Source organism: Abramis brama (genome assembly GCF_963993115.1).
Source record: "Abramis brama genome assembly, chromosome: 16".
Classification (NCBI taxonomy): Eukaryota; Metazoa; Chordata; class Actinopteri; order Cypriniformes; family Leuciscidae; genus Abramis; species Abramis brama.
Window position 1 is genome coordinate 11,661,728 of NC_139978.1, and position 22,354 is coordinate 11,684,081.

General features: G+C 42.5%; 1 protein-coding gene across 5 annotated transcripts in view; it reads right to left on the reverse strand.

Moving 5' to 3' along the window:
* Window positions 1–22,354, reverse strand: part of LOC311065892 (dematin-like) — a 75,924-nt gene that overhangs the window by 28,402 nt on the left and 25,168 nt on the right. For all 5 annotated transcript variants that reach the window (XM_084086740.1, XM_084086739.1, XM_084086736.1 and 2 more), the window contains exon 2: window positions 351–411. The gene's annotated coding sequence lies outside the window, so the exon portion shown is untranslated. The remainder of the gene's footprint in view (window positions 1–350; window positions 412–22,354) is intronic.

The following is a 22,354-nucleotide window of genomic DNA, read 5'->3' on the forward strand; positions in this document are numbered from 1 at the left end:
TAAATTTTTCAATTGGCCCAAGTGAAATTCTTGTTGTAATAGTCTGTTAACATTGGCTCAATGAGAAATAATACGTCAGACTAATTGAAAAATTTAGATGTTATCGGTCACTTTAAATTTTTGACTTGGGGATGTAATTTTTTTTTACAGTGTATAATTAAATATATAAATATACAACTTATAATATATAAGTTAATTTTATGGGACTGAAAATTAAAATTCTGTCACCATTTATTCACCCTCATGGCCTTCTTTTCTCTCTGGAACACAAAAGATGATAAAAAAAAAAAAAGGCTTGTAGACCATTAGAAAGATTTTTAGATGTGATGAAATGAACAGTGAAATCTTACCTCAGGGGGTGAAAAGGTTCATGACACACATTTACAGGGTCTCCTCGCCGCTAGACCGTTCCTGAAACACCCAAATACAGGATTTCATTACTCATCATGACATGACAGTTGAACATCAAGTAAAAACTGTTCAGTGCAAAGAATTCAGAGTACTTTACAAATGCATTTGAAATATATTATTCAGCCTGATAAAGCTGCTTATTTTAGTAGTCCATAAAAAAAAGCAAAGTAAACATTCTGTGACAGCCAATAAATATGACGGAGAATGACAGTGCTCTCTAAAGTGCTTCCTCTTCAGGCAGTGTCTCTGAGTTATTGATCTACAGGCTGAGCTTCTGAATTCACAAAAGTCAAAATCACTCAATTATTCATGCCTCAATGAACTCTGGCCTTGAACTGGAATGTGGATCTCTCAAAAAGAAAAATACGTAGCTCATATTCAATCCAGACCACTAAATAATAATAATAATAATAATACATTTTATTTAGAATGCGGTTTTCTTATACCCAAAGCGCTACAACAAGTACAGTACAAAAGTACATCCGTAAAAGAAAATTTAAAAAAACAAAATGCAACAACAGGTAGAGTACAATATACATCCAGTGTCTCCAGTTAAGACACAAATACTATCTTAAAAAGAATGTTGGGGCATTCCTAACAGTTAAAGTTAGAGTCAGTTAAAGTCAGTTCCCTCCCCTTTTGTTATTGGTTGCTGTGTTTCTCCCTGGCCCTCTGCTGTGCAGCTGAGTTCTGAATGTGTTCCAAGTGCTTAATAGACTTTGCAGGTAGGCCAAGATAAAGGGCATTACAATAATCAACCCTAGAGGTAACGAGTGCATGGACAAGCCTTTCTGCATCAGGCAATATTCCTGAGATGGAAAAAATGCAGATTTTGACACGCATCAAGTGTCAAATGAGAGTCAAAAATAACACCAAAATTACTAACTTGAGAGGATGGAAATACTACATTATTTTCAAGGTGCAAACTGAAATTTTCTACCATTACAGGCAGCTGCAGGGGTACCAACAAAAAAGGACCTCTGACTTTATACCATTCAATTTAAGAAAATTGTGGTACATTCATAATTTAATTTCCTGCAAACAGTCAGAAAGTGTTGCCGAGATACCTGTGATATTATTTTCCGTGTTAATATAGATTTTGGTATCATCAGCATAAAAGTGGAACCCCAAAACATGCTTTCTAATAAATACAAGGAATGCAAAAAGTACTGCACGGGGTGTAACTTCAGTATCTCTGTGCTCTTTGGGTGTAACTATGGTTCCGCTCATAAGAAAAAAACAATCCAATGCACTCAAGTGATTTGTTTTTAGAAAAATATAAAAAGCCTTTATTCTTTCATGGCTTCGATTTTAAAAACAGGTGACAAGCAACGGCAGACCTACGCGTTGCGGCCAATGAGCCTTCATCAGGGTGTGAGTGACAAACACAATCAGTTCTTTTAAACAGCAATCAATTAGTCACACAATGGTCACCTAGATAGGTGTGCCGTTGCTTGTCACCTGTTTTTAAAATCTAAGCCATGAAAGAATAAAGGTGTTTTATATTTTTCTAAACAAATCACTCGAGTGCCTTGGATTGTTTTTTTCTTACATGCTTTCTAATAATCTGCCCTAGAGGAAGCATGTAAATGTTAAAAATTATTGGGCCAAGGACAGACCCTTGAGGAACACCATGACATACCTGTCCGATGTTAGATTTATTGTTTTCTAAAACAACAAACTGGGTACGATCAGTAAGGTACGATTTAAACCACTTCGACACTATACCAGAAATACCAAGCCAAGTCTTGAGTCTCTCAATCAATATAGAGTGACACAGTGTCAAAGGTTGCACTCAAATCTAACAGCACCAAGATAGTAAGGGCACCAGAGTCAGCAGAGACAAGGAGATTGTTCATAACTCGAACCAAGGCAGTCTCAGTACTATGTCCTGATCAAAATCCAGATTGAAAAGGTTCTAAAAGCTCGTTCAAAGACAAGTGAAAATTAAGTTGTGACACAACAACACGTTCCAGAACCTTCGCCAAAAAAGGACACATCAAACCCAGGCTTTTTGAGAAATGGTGTGATGGCAGCAACCTTAAGGGCTTGGGGAACAAGGCCAGTAATAACGGAAGCGTAAACAATGTTCAAAATGAGAGGACTGATAGATGATAGACACTCTTTGAGAACATGAGTTGGAATAGGGTAAAGAGTACATGTAGTGGAATTAATTTAGCCGGCTACGAATGTTGTAGTCAAACAACACAAATTCAGACAACACGCTCAACGGCAGGATGAATCAGTAAAGGATTTTGTAGCTGCTTTACGTGAACTTAGTGTACACTGTGACAGATGAGATGATCTGGGATCAATTAGTGAAAAAAGCGTCCTCTGCATGTATTCGGGAGCGTCTCTTGCTACAGACACAGTTAACACTGAAGGACGCGCTGCTGTTGGCTGGCCAAACGGAGACTGCCATGGGGCACACGCAAATGCTCGATGCGGCATCAGTGCACGAGATTAAATCTGCTCAGTGTGGTGTGCCACAACGAAAACAGAAATACCACGGAAAATCTATGAGTAAAACATGATCACAGTCTACTGCACAGACAAATCATAGTTACTTTCGTTGTGGGTCTGGCTCTCACTTGGCTAATGCTCCAAATTGCCCTGCTGCCAAAGTTAAATGTAAGAATTGTGGAAAAGTGGGACATTTTGCAAGGGTTTGCCGCTCAGAAAAAAAAGTGCCCTAGGCAAGTACTTGATGCCCCTGAAATTGAGGTTCCCGAAATTGTGCATGTGCTTGAAGTGGAAGGGAAACCGCTGTGTGAGAAAATAAAATGCACTGTGACCATTGGAACTGAGGGAGTGAGCCCTGTGCCGTTTGAGCTCACAGTCGACACGGGTTCTGCCGTTTCCATCCTCCCTCATCACCTTTATAAGCGTCATTTCAGTACATCTTCTTTACGACCCCCAAGCGGCACTGCCTGTGCTCGGATGCTTATGTGCACATGTATATTACGGAGATGTGGTGGCCAGTACTAGCATCTATGTTGTTGAGAAAGGCACCCCTATACTGGGCATGGACTTAATGTCTGGCCTAAACATTCATATTGCTGGAAATGAAGTGGTCTCACCCCCCTCTCCTGCCGTTGTGAGACAAGTGCCTGCTGCAACAGAGGCCATCGGATGCGCTAAAGGCTTTGTACATTTGTACAGCAAAAGCTGCACAGATCTCCTTTATTGGTTAGGAATGCAGTTTCCAAAGAACTTTGTCGTTTACAAGCTGAAAACATCATTGAGAGGGTGGATGCCTCCCCATGGGTGTCACCTATTGTGGTGACAACAAAGAAAAACTGAGAAATTTGTTTATGTGTGGATTTGCGGGAGCCAAACAAGGCAGTAATAATCGATAGCCATCTACTTCCACACATGGAGGACTTATTCACTGAACTAAAGGGGGCCACAATGTTTTCAAGCATCGATCTGAACAACGCATACCTCCAAGTGATGCTTCACGAGGACAGCCAAGATCTGACGGCTTTCATCACTCATAAAGGGTTGTTTCGATTTTGTCGGGTACCGTATGGCTTGGCCTCGGTGCCAGCAGCTTTTCGAAAAATTATGGTTACAATACTGAAAGGCCTTCATGGAGTCCATAACTATCTAGATGATGTGATTGTGTATGGACACACTGCAGGCGAACATGATCGCAACCTACAGGCTGTTTTAACAACACTACAGCACGCAGGTCTCACACTGAATCGGGCAAAATGCAAGTTCAGCTGCACAAGCCTTCCTTACTTAGGACACACTGTCACTGCGCAAGGCCTGCTACCCAATGACTGCCATATTCAGGCAATATTGCAGGCACCAGCTCCCACTGACGCAGCCAAATTACATTCATTCTTAGGACTGACGTCCTGGTATTCACAGTTTGTGCCAAACTACTATTCGGAGGTGGAACCTATGAGGGCATGCTTAAACAATGTGGGTGTTTTCAGTTGGACTGAGGATGCACAGAAAAGCTTTGAGAAAATGAAGGAGCTCATTATGAACACCCTAGTTTGGACAATCTTTGATCCAGCACTGCATTCACTGGTAACTTGTGATGCTTCGGATTATGGAATAGGGGCTGTGTTAACTCAGATTCATGCCGACGGTTCTGAGCGTACCGTCGCCTTTGCCTCTCGCTCACTCTCGGCAGCAGAGCAAAAATATTCCATTGTGGAGAAAGAGGCCCTAGCTTGCGTGTGGGCTGTGGAACGGTGGCGAACATTTTTGTGGGGCCGACGGTTCACGCTTCAGACGGACCATCAGGCGCTAACTACCCTGCTGGCGACTAAAGGTATGGAGCGTGCTGGAATGCGTGTCATACAAGCCAGGAGCCGAAATTGTCACAGCAGACTGCCTCTCACGCCTACCCCTTCCCACCTGTGAGGATGCTGATTCTACCATTGAAACAGATATGGTGGTATTCCTCTCTGCTGAACTCCGTGCTCTTTCATTGGAGGAGTTCTCCAAAGAATGCACTGCTTGTCCTGAACTGACAGCATTGCAACAGCAAATACTTATAGGCTGGCCTAAAAACAAGAAAAACCTTCCACCTGAGCAGGCATCATACTTTCATGTCAGGGATGAACTTGCAGCACAAGACAGCCTGGTCTTCAGAGGTTCATACCGCCTGGTGGTGCCCATATCTCTGCGAGGTGCCCTAATTAATTAACCAGGGTATTGTCAGGACCAAACAGTGTCTTCATGACTTGTATTGGTGGCCTGGCATGGACCACTCAGCCCAGTCCGCAATTTCTTTGTGCCAGCTATGCCAAACCCACGACAAAAGTGCAAAAACACATACACCTCCACTTCAGCCCGTGCCACTTCCTTCTGCGCCATGGGAAAAGGTAGGACTGGACATTGTCGGACTATTCGAGTTAGGGACCTGGGATTGCAGGTACGCACTCACTTTAGTTGACTACTACAGTAAGTGGCCAGAAATGTAAGCTTAGCGTTAAGTTCTGCCAGGAAGACTCAATCAGCACATCATGAATTAACTCACTTCTAACCAATCATATGTTAACACTCTCAGTATAAAGAATGGTACTTACATTCGTCTGAGTTTGCAGATACTGACGGCGCCAATTACCTCCATCCTCCCCAACCACCTCCAAGATGGTCCTTTCCCTCCATCATCCCCACCACCACCAGGATGGTCCCTTCCTTTACCTCCAGGGGGTCGGCTGCGCCCCTGCCTTCATCTTCAGTAGGGCTGGGTACCGAGTTCGATACTTTTTAGGTACCGACCGAATTGCCTCGATACTATCGAGTATCGAAAAATGACTTGTTTTTCGGTACCAGATTTCGATACCTAAGGGGTTAACTCGTCAACGTCAGTGCTCAAACAAATTACATATGAAATGCACAACGACACGCCTAAAGTCGCTCACGCACATGATACACGCAAACTCTACACACACGAGACGCGCAGAACTCTCTGCGCACATTCTCATATGAGACGCGAGCACACACACACAAACTCGCGCACATACTCAATGAGACGCGAGTACACACACTCACAATACCCTAAAGATGTGGAAAAGACGATCAAAAGTGTGGCTACATTTCTCCAGGCTCGATGCCAACAGCGCGTGATGCAGTATTTGCGGTAAAATAGTTGCTGCAAAGATCGGTACCACGACAAATATGATGAAGCCCTTGACAGTGCACGGAGTAAACATAAGAGCAGAAAGTTCCTCCGTCTTTGACTGGTAAATGAAGAGATACCTTGTTGATCACTCTGACAGTGTTTATATTGCAATAATGACCTACTGAATGTACACTGTCGTTCAAAAATGTGTTGGTCAGAATTTTTTTTCAGTAAGGATGCATTAAAGTGATGCACAAAAATGACCTTAAAACATGTGTAATGTTTCAAATAAATGCTGTTCTTTTGAATTTTTTATTCATCAAAGAATCATGAAAAAATGTATCATAGTTTCCAAAAACTGTTTTCATATTTCTGAAGGATCATGTGACACTGAAGTAATGATTTTGAAAATTCAGCTTTGACAACACAGGAATAAATTACATTTTGAAATATATTCAAATAAGATTTTAAATTGTAATACTATTCCACAATATTACAAGTTTTACTGTATTTTTGATCAAACAAATTCAGCTTTGGTGAGCATGAGCTCTTTATAAAAAAATATTTTGTACCTTATGTATATGTATAAGGAATATTTTGTTCCTTTGTGCTTTTTTTGTTCCTTTGTGCACTGGCTAAGGAGCATGAGTCAAACTGAAAAAATAAAACCAAAGTTTTTCTGAGGTAATGTGTTATGTAATCTTGTTAAAATGGATTTCATAAAATTGGTATCGAAAAAAGTATCGTTCAGGAACCGGTATCGAAATCAAGGTATCGGTATCGGTATTGGCATCTTTCTGGTAGAAATAGCATTCACCAGTAATGTCTTTACTGATACTGTCACAGACTTTCTTGCCACAACATTCAGCCGGTTTGGCAACCCTGTGGAAATTGTGACTGACAATGGTGTGCAATTTACATCTCTTACTTTTGCTGATTTCCTTGCAATTAGGAATATCAAACATGTTCGTACCTCCCTGTACCTTCCACAAGCAAATGGGGCTGTGGAGCGCATGAACTGTGTCGTGAAGGATTGCGTTCAAATTTGGATTTGGAAGGAAAGCCCTGGAATTTGGAAGGAAAGCCCTGGAAAACTTCTGTGAGGGACTTCTTGCTGCATTATTGTGCCACACCTCATGCCACCACTGGTGTTGCTCGCAACTCTTGCTTGGATGCAAACTGAGAACAACCTTACACATTCTACCCAGCCGGCCTTCTGCTTGTACTGATGCTACAGTGCAAGCTCACGTTCATGCTCGCCAGTCTCAAGTCAAGACCTACACTGACATCAAACATGCAGCGAAACCATCTGCTTTACGACCAGGTGATAGAGTGCAGGTGAGGATACCTACACATGTGAAAAAGGGCAGGCCGAAATTCAGTCCGCCTTGTACAGTGCTGGGACAAAAAGTTCAGGACACATATATCCTCAAAACCATAATGGTCAAAACCATTCGGATAATGAACCTACAGAGGTTTCAACGCCGGTTGTCACACCGGTAGCTCAAAAACAGTCCAGAATCATACGCCCACCAATCTGGCACAAAGACTTTGTTATATGAACTGTACACACATGCACACTCATCACGATAGTACATCACTAAAGTAAAGTTGTTAATTTTTCAGATGTTACATGTTGATGTTGAATAGTGTATCTGCACATTTCTGCTGCTTCTGTGATTGTATGTGTTGAGATATGCTGGAGTACGTAATTGTTGAGGGATATGAGGAAATATGCATTTCTTGTGTTATGGAATAAGAGACCTTAATGTACTTTCCACGTGATAACATTGGCAAATTATGTGTAACGATCACCAGCTGGAGTGCCTCTGAGAGTCACCAGAGGGCACTCTACACCAGACTGATCACTTCACAAAACTACAATTCCCATAATGCTTCATACCTGGGACTGATTGCGCACTCACCTGCATCTCATTCAGACACTCCATATAAACCACACTCAAACAGAAGATCACTGCGAAGTATTGCATTGCCACGGACTGTAATCACTGAGCGTTTTCCCCTATTCTACTGATCTGTTTATTGACCTCGGATTGTTATCTCGTTTCTGTCTGTTTGCTGCCTGTCTCGACTTGGATTAATCTTGGATTATTGTCTCTTGCTGCCTGCCCTGAACTTCTGCCTGTGACCTGACTACTCTCTGTGTCTGTTCTCTGATCACCCTGTTTTGCTGTTGCCTGACCCTTGCCTGTTTTGACGTTCCTTCATTAAAAACTGCAAATGGATCCTACTGAGTCTTCCAATTCATAACATTATGTATGTTTAAAACAGTTGTTCTTTGGTTATTGTCTTGTTCAGGATATAAGTAAGCTATGTTAAATATACCTTTCTTTGGGTAATATTCTTTAAAAAGTGGGGAAAATGTTATGCTGGGTCTATATGCTCTGCCCACTAGGGGTCACTATTAACCTGGAGTGTTGAGGTAAAAAAGAAGCAGAATAAAAGGATGGAGTGTTGAGTTACTGAACGCTTGTTTCAGCTGCGTTTTCTTTTATTAGTACTAGTATAAAATACAACATGGTGGTACCGAAGTTAGCCTTGATGCGCTGTCCGAAAGGTGCACAGTTACGTTCTCTTCAAAAAAACACTGAGACATGGCGACCGGCGGCGCTGCTAATGCGGTGAGACTCTGAATCCACTTGTTGACAAGAAAGGAGGAAAGAGCCACATATGGAAATATTTTGGATTAGGTTAATGTCACGTTGTCATAAGGGGCCGTTCACATAGCGCTTTTTTAGCTCACGCTCATAATAGAAGCGACGCGGCACGCTCGTTTTTTCCAGGTGCGCCTCTGTTCATGGTTGCATAGCAACGACAGACGCCACAGGAAAGCAAGCACTTGTGGAAAGAAGGAGAAAGCGGTGCGAACTGCGCTCTCCATGCTGACGAGGATGCAGTTTGGATTAAATAAAAGTACAGTCAAGTCAAATAAAACACATTTTATCTTCTGTATAGTTTGGTAACGTTTGGTAGTTTGATAATGAATGACTTGATGGCTCACTCATTAAGACAGTGACTTACCGCCACCTATTTTTAAAGTATCACTTCATTTTATCAACATTGCATATTTCTCTATTGAACATATATTTTTTAATCATTATTTATAGGTATACCTTTATAAGATAGTAAGTTTAGTCAAATTGAAATGTGAAGTTGTACTAAGTGACAACTTGGATATTTGAGTTGACTAAACTTGAAATTTTAAGGCAGCACAAACATTTATTTGAAAGTTGAAAACAAATGTTTTTCACAGTGTACTTATAAAGGTAAACATGTACAGTAAAACAAGCAGCAGTGCAAAATATGATACACTGGTGTTTTACCAGATGAGAAGTTTATCTATGTATAATCTTTTTACTCTTTTAATTCTTTTATAACTAGAGCCCGACCGATATGGATTTTGGGGGCCGATGCCAATATTAGGGAGTAAAAAAGCCTGATATCGATATATCGGCCGATATTATTTATGTGTATATTATAATACAGTAGCAATATTATTTATGTGTATATTATAGTGTATAACCAGTCAAAAGTTTGGACACACTTACCCATTCGTGTGTACAAACTTTTGACTGGTATTGTATATAGAATACAGTACACATAAACAGAACATATAAACACATTTTTTGCAATGATCACTCAAATGTGGTGATCAAACACTTGTGTGACAGAGGTATGTAATGGAGGTAGGGTGAATGATAGAATGAGAATGTAGAATGAGAACATTTGAGCTGTAACCAAACAAGTTTGCATTGCATGTTCTATTCTTGATTATATTATAAATACTGTTGCATAATCTTCACTAATGTGTTTTTATTTATTCAGGTTATATAAAAAATAACTTTGTTATTGTTAAGATAGCAGCGGATGGAGGCCCAAAGTGACAGAGGAAGCCGTTGGTCAGGTTCAAGGATACATTTTATTTGCCACACGACGAGTCACTCAATATTTGGGAAACAAAACACAAAAACAAAAAAAAACTTAAATACAAACTGCACCAGACACATAATCAAAATAAATTATATTAACAAGACAAACTCTGACCTGTACGTGCAGCCGCACGACACAAACAGCACTTCCCCCCCCATACTAAATTTCTGGAGCCTTTTTATAGGCCTAACTCCTCCCATGGTCCGGGACATACCATTTGAAAAGGTAATTATGTTTCACATAAATCACATATACATATAATAATAACAATAATACATACAACAACTCATATCTGCAGATACACACATAACACACACATTATGTACACACAAATAAATAAAACAAATAACGCATAAAACATTTCTTTTGTACAGCTATGACGGATGGAACCCCCGGTGACGTCACACACACGGACGCGCTACCCAGATGGCGCGAACACCAAGTATAAATAAACCGGATTTTTAACTGAACAGGTTTGGCAAATGACTCGTCAAATGTGGTAAGTATATTTGTATGACTCTTAACACTGTACTTAATAAATCATATAAACCAAATAATAATGGTGAGGTGTTTTATTTCTGTACATCAGACAACAATCCTATCATGTTATATACACTGATGTTACAGCCACTGATTCCCCATATAACTCACGTAAACCAGGTAATACTAACATACAGGACATAATACACCACAACACACCTTTAAACATACAATAACATCAAATTTTACACAAGTCCGTGTATACATGATTGTCAGTGCCGGCAAACAGACCGTGTTAACATGACGCCGATGTATGTATGAAATGTGCGTGTGTGTGTGCGTGTTCAGTCCGTGCATAGTCACAGGCTTACCCTGTGACATTTCCTCCCCCTTCCCTAGACACCACTCGTGGTGTCCTGGAGAGGAAATCTGCCGTGCAGTTCTCAGAGCCAGTCCGATACAAAACTTCAAAATCGAATGGCTGCACAGCCAGGAACCACCGTGTTATACGGGCATTCGTGTCCTTCATTCGGCCAAGCCAAACCAGTGCACGATGATCAGTCTCCAACTTAAACTTCCTACCCATGAGGTAATACCTGAAAGAGTCTAAGGCCCATTTGACAGCTAGGCACTCCTTCTCTACGGTTGAATACCGTGTTTCTCGTGGAAGGAGTTTTCTGCTGATAAAAGCAATGGGTCTCAAGTGCCCCTGCTCTCCCTGTAAAAGTACAGCCCCAAGGCCAAATTGTGAAGCGTCGGTCTGAACTGTAAAGGGTTGTTCAAAATCTGGACTTTGCAACAGTGACTCTTTGCACAAAGCATCCTTCAAATCCACGAAAGCTCGGTCACAATCTGTCGTCCAATTAAGCTTGTTAGGTTTGTTCTTTTTTGTCAGCTCAGTAAGGGCTACAGCCCTCGCAGAGAAGTTTGGGATGAAACGTCTATACCACCCCACCAGGCCAAGGAAGGATCGCACCTGTTTCTTTGTTACAGGCCGCTCAGCCTGTTTAATGGCCTCAACCTTCCCAACCTGAGGGCGTATGATTCCATGCCCCAGCACATGACCAAGGTAGCAGGTCTCCGTCTTAGCTATAGTGCACTTGTCTGAGCGAATGGTAAGTCCAGCATTCTTTATTCGGGTTAACACTTCCTTGAGATGTTCCAGATGACCCTGCCATGTCCTGCTATAAATAATGATGTCATCCAAATATGCTGCTGCGAAATTCTCAGTTCCCTGAAGGATCTGATCAATCATCCTCTGAAAGGTCGCAGGTGCCCCATGCAGCCCGAAAGGAAGGACCCGGAATTGATAGTGCCCAAACGGTGTCTTGAATGCTGTAAGTTCTTTGCTATCTGGACTTAAGGGCACTTGCCAATAGCCTTTGCACAGATCAAGAGTTGTAAGATACTTTGCACTACCAAGTTTCTCAATCAAATCGTCCACTCTGGGCATAGGGTAAGGATCAAATTTGCTCACCGAGTTGAGTTTCCTGAAGTCCAAACAGAATCTGAGGGACCCATCTTTCTTAGGTACTAACACAATGGGGTTATTCCACTCACTGAATGATGGTTCTATAACCTCCAGTTTCTGCATCATCTCCAATTCTTGCTTCATGATGGGCAACAGCCTTTCTGGAACTCGGTAAACTGGTTGTCGGATCGGTTTCAAATCCTTCAAGTAGATGTAATGTTGTACTAGGTCTGTTTTCCCAGGTGTGTCCAGGAACAGTTGGTCAGGTATGCATTCTTGCAGTTGATTTCTCTGTTCAGTTGTCAAATGCTGCAGATTTAAAGGGCACTCACTTTGATGAACAGGTAAATACTGCTCCTCTACTTCGTCCTCCTCCAGCACTGCCCTCACCAAGAGCTCTTTCATGGCTGCACCTGCTGGTTCTGGCAGTGAAGACGGACTGTGCCACTTCTTCAACATATTGACGTGGAAAGTTTGCAAAGGTTTATTTCTAGATGGCATTTCGATTTCATACGTTACAGGACCAACTTTCTTCCTCACCTGGTAAGGACCTTGCCACTTGGCCAATAGTTTGTTCTCTGATGTCGGTAGCAGCAATAAAACTTGCTCTCCTGATTGAAAGGTTCGGGACCTGGCCTTCTGGTCGTACCATGCCTTCTGCTTCACTTGTGCCTGTTGCAAGTTCTCTCGTGCTCGGGTAGATGCCAGATGTAACTGCTCTCTCATTTTGAGGATGTAAGAAAGGGTGTTTTGCTTGGGTAGCTTGCCACTAGCTTCCCAACTGTCTCTCAAGACATCCAATGGACCTCGGACCTGGTGAGCAAAAAGTAATTCGAAAGGAGAAAACCCAGTGGATGCTTGGGGAACTTCACGGTAAGCAAACAACAGGTAAGGCAGCCACTTGTCCCAGTCTTTTCCGGTTTCAGACACAAACTTCTTCAACATGCCTTTTAAGGTCTGATTAAATCTTTCTACCAGACCATCAGTCTGGGGGTGATATGGAGTAGTTCGAACTCTCTTGATGCCCAGTAACTGATAGACCTGCTGCAGAGTGCGACTCATGAAATTGGGACCTTGGTCAGTTAACACCTCTTTAGGGATGCCTACATGCGAGAAGAAGTTTAAAAGTGCAGATGCAATCTGCTTTGAAGTGACCTCTCTCAAGGGGTAGGCCTCTGGGTATCTGGTTGCATAATCACAAATTACCAGAATAAACCGGTTCCCTTTTTGACTTCTCTCCACAGGTCCAACAATGTCAACCCCTATCCTCTCAAAAGGTGTATCAACTGCAGGTATCGGAATAAGAGGTGCCTTTGCAGGTGTTCTGCCAACTGTCAACTGACACTCAGGACAAGTCTTGCAATATTCCTTCACTTCGCTATACATACCGGGCCAATAAAATCGTTTAGAAATTCTCATTAACGTTTTCATGAAGCCCATATGACCTGCCCAGGGAATAGAATGGCTGAGTTCTAACACCTTCCTGCGCTGTGCTTTGGGTACCACTAACTGTGTGCCTTCTTCACTTTGTCTGTAAAGAAGACCCTGTTTCACCAGGAACCTCTCACCATAAAATGAACTCACAGTCTCATCTTTCCTAACTTTCTCAAAGCATGCAGACAAGGTGACATCCTCTTTCTGAAGCTGCCCTAGTTCACTGGGTATAACCAAATCTGACTCCCCAATCTCAGGTTCTTCCCACTCATACTCTGCCTGTTCTGCGCTATCCATCAAGTCTGCAACCCTTTTTCTGCGTCTGTCCAATCTATCTTCCTCGGACAACCCTTCTTCACCTAAACTTTCCTCTATAAAAAATGGCATCTCCTGAAGGGTGCTATCTACAGAATCTTGGGGTTGGGACACCTGGGTAAACTTTTGAGCCTGCGCTCGAGTAACTACTCCACACCAAGCTGTCTCCTGCACCAAGTCTGCTAATATGGGCATATCAGTCCCTAGCAACACTGGATATGGCAGATTTGTAGCAACACCTACGTTCATCAAAAATGGCTGATTGTTAACCTCCAAATACACCTCAGCGGTAGGCAATTCTGACTTGTCTCCATGTACACAACAAACCGTTACCGTCTCCTCAGTCCATGACTCTCTGGCTATATACTGTGACTGTACTAGAGTACGTACACAACCTGTGTCTACCAACGCTGTTAGTGGCTTACCATTCAACAACACTGAAATGATGGGTTCCTTATCTAGGTTAACTACTACCTTAGGGCTGGATTGGGGCACATAACACAATCTGGCAGATTTAGGTTTTCTCAAAGGGCAATGTGGACTAGTATGCCCTACCTCTGCACAATTGTAACATACTATATCGTCTTTAGACAAAGTCTGGCGTGTAGCTACCGATAGTGTGGGCTTCAGGTGAGTGGTTTTCAAAATTTGGGCTTGACTTTGAGAGAACGAACTACCCCCTGACCCCACAGACTTACCTCTTGCTGCCGGAAAGATACCAGAATACCGAAAGGTCCCAGAAGATCCTTTCCGCGCTGCTATATAGGATTCTACCAGGTCGGCTGCTTCTCCTCCAGTGCTGGGGTTTCTCTCCTTCACCCAAGTCCTCACCTCTGGATACAGCACCTTCATATACTGCTCCAAAACCAAGGTCTCCATCACTTCTGTCTTGCTGCTCACCTCCAGCTGGACCCACTTTGAGAACAAGTCCTTTAAGCGGATGTACAACTCCGTCGGGGACTCATCAAAGGCTGTGTTTAATGAACGAAATCTCAGTCTATAAGTCTCTGGACTAATCTCATACTTCTTGAGAATTACCTCTTTAACTCTACCATAGTCAGAGGTAAAGGCAGGCGCCATGGCGACAAAAGCACTTCTCGCTTTTCCAGTGAGCAAAGGAATCAGATGAACAGCCCAGTCCTCCCTTGGCCACCTGTACACCTCTGCCAGTCTCTCGAACGTAGTCAGAAAATGTTCAACATCATCACTGTCTTGTAGCTTTGGCAACGGAGGCACATGATCCAGCACTCGTGTAACTGGCTGATCCGAATAGGTAGCTCTATGCCTGGTACGCTCCACATCCATCTGCATCTGCGTGACCTGATGATTAAGGACCTTATATTGCTGCTCCCGTCGAGCTGACTCCCTCTCTTGCCTCTCGTCCCTCTCCTTCTGGTACTGCAGGAAGGCTTGAAACATCCCTGCCAGGGCTGTCACAGCTGCATCACCTGTGGTGGTTGGAACCTCAGCAGGTTGGAAACTTCCCTCTGGAACACCACCCACTGCACCTTGATCTTCTTCCGTTTCCACATCTGTAGTCACCTGACCCCTGGTCTTCGGTGGCATTTTGATTCACTGTCACTTTTACCGCTATTTGTTTCCTTCACTTCTGACACCAACTGTTAAGATAGCAGCGGATGGAGGCCCAAAGTGACAGAGGAAGCCGTTGGTCAGGTTCAAGGATACATTTTATTTGCCACACGACGAGTCACTCAATATTTGGGAAACAAAACACAAAAACAAAAAAAAACTTAAATACAAACTGCACCAGACACATAATCAAAATAAATTATATTAACAAGACAAACTCTGACCTGTACGTGCAGCCGCACGACACAAACAGCACTTCCCCCCCCATACTAAATTTCTGGAGCCTTTTTATAGGCCTAACTCCTCCCATGGTCCGGGACATACCATTTGAAAAGGTAATTATGTTTCACATAAATCACATATACATATAATAATAACAATAATACATACAACAACTCATATCTGCAGATACACACATAACACACACATTATGTACACACAAATAAATAAAACAAATAACGCATAAAACATTTCTTTTGTACAGCTATGACGGATGGAACCCCCGGTGACGTCACACACACGGACGCGCTACCCAGATGGCGCGAACACCAAGTATAAATAAACCGGATTTTTAACTGAACAGGTTTGGCAAATGACTCGTCAAATGTGGTAAGTATATTTGTATGACTCTTAACACTGTACTTAATAAATCATATAAACCAAATAATAATGGTGAGGTGTTTTATTTCTGTACATCAGACAACAATCCTATCATGTTATATACACTGATGTTACAGCCACTGATTCCCCATATAACTCACGTAAACCAGGTAATACTAACATACAGGACATAATACACCACAACACACCTTTAAACATACAATAACATCAAATTTTACACAAGTCCGTGTATACATGATTGTCAGTGCCGGCAAACAGACCGTGTTAACATGACGCCGATGTATGTATGAAATGTGCGTGTGTGTGTGCGTGTTCAGTCCGTGCATAGTCACAGGCTTACCCTGTGACAGTTATCTTCTGTTATTAGTCTTAATTCCTCTAGTCTCTACCAGTGGAGGAAGTACTCAGATATTTTACTAAAGTAAAAGTAATAATACCATAATGAAAACATGTTTAATTACATATGTACAGTAGTTTTACTTAAATACTATTTTAAATTAGTCAGCAAAATGTAATAAACGTGAAACTACTCATTGTGCAAAATGGCCCTAAAGTGTTATTATTATATAAATTATTGGAATATTGCTTGATGTTGTAACGTAGCGTTATAGGCAGAATGGGCTGACACCATTGTTATGTCTGAAAACGTTCAGTATTGTCCTGTTGGACTCTGTTATGTTATGCACTGCGAGTGACAGGTTACTGTGCCTTTAAGGCTTACAGCAGTGATTTACGGCAAAAAGTTGTAAATGTGAGTTTTGCGGCAGTTCAGTAAATGCAACATGAACGGAGCTACACGGTGTGGTTATTGAGTGCATAGAATAAAGCCTATGACGTCATCAACACCGTCAGTTCAGCACACAGAGACTGCAGAGGCGGCTGACAGGGTGAGTGACAGTTTGGATGTGCAGAGAGTGGACAGGGGGCCCAGGGAGAGTGGGCGCAAGAGCTGTAACAACTGTGGCTCCCCTAAACATGCAGCCAGAGATCAGTCATGCCCTGCCCAGGGTAAAAGTTGTCGTAATTGCAACAAGTGTAACCATTTTTCCTCTTCTGCTTGTCATGATACTGTTGCTGTCCCCATAAACATTGTACAGACCTCACAGCCTTCGTTCAAGCTCTGCCGTGTCGGCACAGCGCTCAGTCCACTCCTCGTGGACACAGGGGCTTAAGTGTCAATCCTGAACAAATGCACATAAGACTCGCCATGGGTGTCTAACCTGGTGATAGCCAAAGAGAAGGGAGGCCGGACTGTGACTCTGTGTCGACCTCACAGATGTAAACAAAGCCATAATCCCTGATAAGTACCCCCTACCTACGGCTGAGGAGCTCACTAGCCATTTCCTAGCCGGCTCCACTGTTTTCAGTAAGATGGACTTACATAACGGCTACCTGCAGGTCCCTCTGGCACCGGCCAGCATGGACCTTACAGCGTTTGTCACACACGTGGGGGTTTTCAGATTTAAACGCATAGCATTTGGACTTTCATCAGCCCTGAGCTGTTTTCAGAAGATAATGTCACTCATATTGGCTGGTATCCAGGCTGTCTCCATCTACCTGGATGACATGGTGGTGCGTGTGCCCTCCACCGCACTGCATGACGATCGCCCGGAGCAGGTCTTTCAGCGTTTCGAACAGCATGGGGTCACACTGAACTCTGAGAAATGCATGTTCGGGGTTGAGAAGGTCGAGTTCCTGGGCTTCAGGCGGTATTTCAGCTGAGCTCCATCACTGCACACTCCATCATCGACCACCTGGAAAACCTGTTTAGGCGCTGGGGCCTCCCCAGTGTCGTCACAATAGATAACGGGCCCCAATTTGCGTCTGCGGAGTTCACAGAGTTTCTCACGATACGGTCCATCAAGCACATCAGGACGGCAGTGTATCACCCAGCGAGTAATGGGGGGGTGGAAAGACTGAATAAAACTCTCAAAAATGGAATCCAAGCCTGTCTGGAGGAAGGGAAAACCTTCAGCGACGCACTCAACCAAACTCTCCTGACAATCCTGGCATCTAAGCATTCCAGCACAGGAGTGTCACCTGCATTGCTCATGACTGGGCGCAAACTAAAGCAACCACTGGACTGCTTGAGAGCTGAGCCAGCTCCAGAAAGCCAGAGCTCAGGTGAAAGGTTCGCAGGCTCAGATGAAAGAGTGCAGACCCCCTCACTTTCTCCAGGGGTTTGGGTCAGGATCAAACACCTCCACCGCCAAAATAAGCTGCAGTCATACCGGTCAGAGCCCCTGCGGGTGACTAAGCAGTTGGGGTCGGCCACTTGCAGACTGGAGAATGGGACTCGTTGGCACTCAAACTGCCTGAACATCACCTCTGTCCCCAGCAGCAGCTCTAGGTTGGCAGCCCAGGCCAAGAGCTAACAGGGGGGGGTAATCCACCAGCAACGCCAAACGCAGCTTCACGGCCAGCATGCCCTCAGAGAATGAGGGTCCCGCCCGTCTGGCATGGGTACTATGTAACAGGGTGATAGTGACACTGGGGAATGTGGGCTGAATGTTTTGTTTCAGTTTCCAGGGGGGTGGGGGGGGGGATTTTATGGCTGAAAACGTTCAGTATTGTGTCCTGTTGGACTGTTATGTTATGCACTGCAAGTGACGGGTTACTGTGCCTTTAAGGCTCACAGCAGTGATTTATGGCAAAAAGTTGTAAATGTGAGTTTTGAGGCAGTTCAGTAAATGCAACATGAACTGAGCTACACTGTGTGGTTATTGAGTCCTACACAAACATAATAACCGTGTCTATACCGGACGTGGCCGAAGTTGCTCGCGTCGCAACAGCGGTTTATCCTGGATGCGGCAAAACGCCCGTTACAAGGCATTTATCCTTTGCATCAGTATGTCATAAATAGAATGAGGCATCAGTTTACTGTCGGAGATTTGTCGCTCGCGTCGCGCCGCATCCAGTGTAGACAACATCACTGATTATAATGGGTTCAACTGTCTTGTCTTGTTCAGGAAGCAGCAGACAAGCTTGCTAACTAGTTACCAGTGCGGTGGTGGCATGAGTCTGTTGAATGGTGATTTAACGCTACGTTGTCACCTGGTGAGACACAATGCTATAAAGTAAATAAACAATGTCCCCGTCTTTTACTCTCACAACGAGCTTATCATACTCGTTTGCTACATTAGCTAGCCAGCCATGTTTTATATCTTGTCAGTGGAGTTGAAGTGAAAGGGTTGGCTGGTGTCAGTTTTTGAATCCTTCTAAACTGAACTGAGAGATGAAACCATGCTGATGACCTGGGTCTGTGGTGGAGTAGTGAGTTTGACGTGTAATTAAACTCAAGGTTCTGTGGGGTGCGGACTGAATCGATTCCATTCCTAGAGCTTCCGAACAAATCTTTGGGGTGCGGAATGATGGGGCAGTGAACCCGAGGTTACCCCATGAGTCAGTCCTAGAGCTCCTCCTGTCCGATTTTAGGGAAAAATCGGGTCCATCGGAGACGTCCAATATATTTCTTAGGTGCGCCGAAAGAACACCACAGACACAAACTTCAGCAGTGTGTTCGTTGTAAGAGGCCGATCACGTGGATGTGACTATTGTGAGTCAAAGTTATCGCGCCACCAACTGGCTGCAGGAAGTTTGTCACTTTCAAAATGCTTTGAAATCACTCTCTTATTTTTACCCGATTTGCTTCAAACTTTATGTGTATAATGTAGACCCACAGCAGATGTAGACCTGTGAAAGGATTATTGATATCTTAGATACTGTTGCCATGGCAACGCACCGAACTTTAATATTATTTTTTGATGCTTTTGAGACTCTTAGCATGCTTGAAATTGCATGAAACTCGACAGACACATCACATTTATTAGCCAGTAGACATGTGCAAAGTTTCAGAAATGGGCGTGGTGGAATGGCTCAGTAGCGCCACCTTTTGACCAAAGTGGGGGGTTAGATTCATCTACAGCAACAAAACTTGGTATGTATATTGTTCTCATCAAGCCGGACAACTTTCCAATTTACAGTCATTAGCACCGACCAACAGGAAGTCAGATATTTTGGTTTGAATGTGGATTTTTCTGGAGAATTTTCTCTCCCTCTCTCTCTCTGACTCTGTGTGTGTGTGGGGGGGGGGGGGGGGGGATTATTTGAAATAATCCTCCTAGGCAATTCTTTCAATTGCCACCAACTCAACTCGGTCAGCATAAAGACATTGAGGATGATAAATTGCGGACGGATTTTTGATATCTCGAACGGTTTGGCTGTGGCGAGGAAACGAATTTATGGCGAGAAAAGATAAAAACGAAGTGTTATAACTTCTGCATACATTAACTGATCTTGATGAAACTTCAGCAGTGTGTTCGTGGTAAGAGGCCTATCACATGTATGTAACTATTGTGAGTCAAAGTTATAGCGCCACCAACTGGCAGCAGGAAGTGTGTCACTTTCTAAATGCTTTTGACAAAAGTGAGGGGGTTAATTTTATGTACAGTCACAAAAATCAGTACACATATTGGTCTCATCGAGCCGGACAATTTTCTAATTTACAGTAATTAGCTCCGAGCAAGAGGAAATCAGATATTTTGGTTTGAATGTGGATTTCTTTGCAAAATCAGCCTCTGAATTTTTACCCACTCCTCTTAAGTGGTTTATTTTATTCCCACCAAACTTTTTCAACATGATGAAAATACATTAAAGATGCTAAATTGTAAACAGATAATAAATATCTCAAACGGTTTTGCTATGGCGAGGGATTAAAGTAATGTCAAAAAAGGAAACACTAAAAACCTCCTATCTTCTAAAAATGTAATTATACACCATTTATTTCTATATAAAATTATACAAATATCAGAGCTAAACCCATTTTATTCTTTTTTTCAATTTAATATTTGTTTAAGTTTAAAAACATCCAGAATGTTTTTTTAGTCCAAAAAATAAATAAATTATGTCATTCATAGTGCTATACTGCCCTCTTGTGTTCAAAGTCAGGTAGGCCTATTGTATCTATATAAAAATATACTAGGTATGTGACGGTGAGGAATATTTTACCACCGGTTAATCAACGTGTGACACCGCTGGGGGCTTTTGAATTGCTAACTTAAAAACGAAAGTAAAATATGTTCGTCCGCACTGACATGGATAATGGTGCAGAGCGAGCGTTTTCAATGAATTCCTATGGAAGTAGGAATGAACTAAAAAATGTTCGCTCTTCTCTGCCCGTTCCTCGCCGTGGACGCACACTATATATATATATATATATATATATATATATATATATATATATATATATATATATTTATTTATTTATTTATTTATTTATTTATTTTTTGTTACATATATATATAATGTATATATATATATATTTTTTTTTGTTACATTTATTTATATAAATGGAGGGCCCAAGCCGGTGACACCGCCACCCCGGTGGCTTTAGTGTAACTAAAGGCACCAGGGTGGCGGTGCCACAGGCTTGGGCCCACAATCACTGCTCGCAGCTATATTTTAGAGTATTTTTAAATTTATTGCGTGAACGTGGAAACTGTATCAATAAAAGTACATACATTAGCCGAGCTCTAGCGTGAATGACTGATGAAACATAAACGTTGGTAAAACAATTCTTGCACCATGCTTAATCTTTCCTCAAAGTAGTGAGAAAGACAGACAATATGCATTAATACCAGTAGACACAGTTTTAGGTAATAGTGGCCCACAACTGATTAGCAGAAGTATTTCAGTTAAGACAGTAATAATGTGAGTTAACCAGTTAGCAGGAGAGCAACACAGTATAAACTAAGTATTTTGAACACCATCTTTCAAGAGCAAGCGGTTTGCGAATCCAACATTGTACAGTCGTCAGTAAAATAAAGGGAACACAGTAAAAGTTTAGGATTATACTGCTGTGGTATCGTGGTAAAGATGAATTTTAACCACTGATTCTTCACATGCTCATCCTTGGGCAATGAAAAAGAAACTGGCTTTACCGTCACATTGTGGAGCACAGCGTCTTCTTGAAATGATGCTGTCCAGTATCCATAGGAATCAGCTGCAGTGTTTGAGGTTCAAGTTTTCCCTGGTGTCTGCGTGCGCAATAAGTGGGCGGGCAACACACTAATGTTTCGTAATGTTTCACAACGAAACAGCTTATGACTCATTTGAAAAACGATTCATTTCATTGACTCAGAGTCGACTCTTACTTTTGAAAGACAATAACTTTATATACGGTGCACTTTCAGATTTAAAACTTTGCATGATGTTTTCATTCACTGAGCTATGTTACACACTACATGAAAGGTCATTTTCAAAAATCCATAATAGGGGCACTTTAAAAGAAAAAAGGTAAACAACAAACAAAGCACATCGCCATGTGCGCATGCGCCTCTGCCTAGTCGCTACCTAGTCTGTGGTGTGCAGGAACCGCTCAGCAAAAGTGCATAGTCAATATACTCCATCAAAGTTCAGCTGATACAATCTCTCGGCATTTCATTTGAAATTCGGTTAATTTAGACCAGCATGAAAAATGTCTTTGAGGGAAA